This window comes from Otolemur garnettii, unplaced genomic scaffold (assembly GCF_000181295.1).
Source record: "Otolemur garnettii isolate 467f Iridium unplaced genomic scaffold, OtoGar3 scaffold00179, whole genome shotgun sequence".
Classification (NCBI taxonomy): domain Eukaryota; kingdom Metazoa; phylum Chordata; class Mammalia; order Primates; family Galagidae; genus Otolemur; species Otolemur garnettii.
This window is the reverse complement of record NW_003852574.1, coordinates 1,003,900-1,005,690: the sequence shown is the minus strand read 5'-3', so window position 1 is coordinate 1,005,690 and position 1,791 is coordinate 1,003,900. Positions and strand designations below refer to the sequence as shown.

The 1,791-nt window shown below is 40.2% G+C and overlaps 1 protein-coding gene across 1 annotated transcript in view; it reads left to right on the top strand.

The window, feature by feature from the left end:
- Positions 1 to 1,791, top strand: part of PRKAR2A (protein kinase cAMP-dependent type II regulatory subunit alpha) — a 104,182-nt gene that overhangs the window by 83,416 nt on the left and 18,975 nt on the right. The window lies entirely within an intron of this gene.

Sequence of the window (1,791 nt, the reverse complement as noted above, 5' to 3'; positions counted from 1 at the left end):
CACTCTACCCAGGGGAATAGCTTGAGGCTCTATCTCAAAAAAAAAATTCCATTTTTTCAGTCTTAATTGTCTTTTTACACAACACTTTTGGCCTAGATTGGCCTACAAAACATAAACTGAATTTTTAAGATAATAGCATAATATTCCAAAGTATGAAATTAACTTTTTGTTTGTTGTGACAGAATCTCACTTTGTTACCCTGGGTAGAGTGCTGTGGCATTGTAGCTCATGGAAACCTCAAACTCCTAGGTTCAGGTAATCCTCTTGCCTCAGCCTTCAAGTAGCTGGGACTACAGGCACCTGGGTAGTTTTCTATTTTTAGTAGAGATAGAGTCTGAATCTTGCTCAAGCAATATACCTCTCTTGGCCCTCTTTACCCCCACTGATTAATCCTAATCAGTGCTAGGATTACAGGCATGAGCCACCATACCCCGCCAACTAAAAATAACATTTCAGTGATATATCCTTAATCTTACTTATCAGAAAAGCAGTGGCAGATGATGCAGCCTATTAGACCAGAAGTTCTTAACCTGTGGGTCGCGACCCCTTTGTAACAATGAAAATACATCAAGGCATTAGGAAGGTTGAGAACCACTGTGTTAGACAAATCAGAGATTTGTGGCCTTTTTCAAGGCAACATAGAGAAGAAAATGGGGCAGAAACTGACTAAATGCCAGAGAGCAGACATTATTTGTACAGCAGTTTAGGGAAGGAAAATAGGAGTCCACCGTCACCCACATTAGGAGTGTTAAGTGGCTTCTCTTGGGTTTTTTTTCTGGAGGGGGTTGTGGAGTTGTTGGTTTGTTATGCTTTTTGAGATAGTGTTTTTCTCTGTTGCTTTGGGTAGAGTGCAGTGGTGTCATCATAGCTCATTGCAACTTCAAACTCCTCGGCTCAAGCAATCCTCCTACCTCCACCTGGCTACCTTTTTTTTTTTTCTATTTTTAGTAGAGATAAGTTCTCATTCTTGCTCAGGCTGGTCTTGAACTGAGCTCAAGCAATTCTGTCACCTCAGCTTCCCAGAGAATTAGGATTACAGACATGAGCCACTGTACCTGGCAGGTGACTTCTCTTAATGGACATACAAAACATGGCACAGGGTAGAGACTGGGAATTCTATAGCTAATGGAATATGAGCACTTGAAATCCATGTTCACTTTGTGATTTCTTCACTCCTGTGCCATCATCAAGAATGTTAAAATATGTAACCTATAGCTAAACATATCTGTACCCCCATGCTGCTGTTTTTTTATTTTGCCAGGCTTTAACATGTTATTAGTATACTTTCAAAAACAAAATCTTCATTCCTGGCAGCCTGATATGGAAGAAAGGTACAGTTAACTAAGGCACAAATAACTGCTTATCCATTTGGGAGCCTAAGACTAAGCAGTTAACGTTCTCTTGGCTGTGTCACTCCCCACACTGTGTACACCTATCTGAGAGGTGCCTGACCATAGCCTTTTCCGTCTTCTGATCAGAATCCATGACTTACTGGGTTCAAAGTACCTTTCACATGCCTGCCTTCCATCTTGAGTAACCTCCCCTATCTCTTCATTAACTTAAATCCTACCCATCCTTCAGGTCTCAAACACATTTATGTTTTTACTATAAAATTATCTTTGTTCATTCTTGCCTACTGTTATCTTCCTATCCCACCTCAAAATTCCTGTGGAACTTGTCTTCTACAGTTTTCACCTAGCATATTTTGTATGATGTACTGAACTGTAAGCTTTTTTTTTTTTTTTTTTTTTTTTCCTTACCTCAGCCTCCTGAGTTGCTGGGACTACAGGC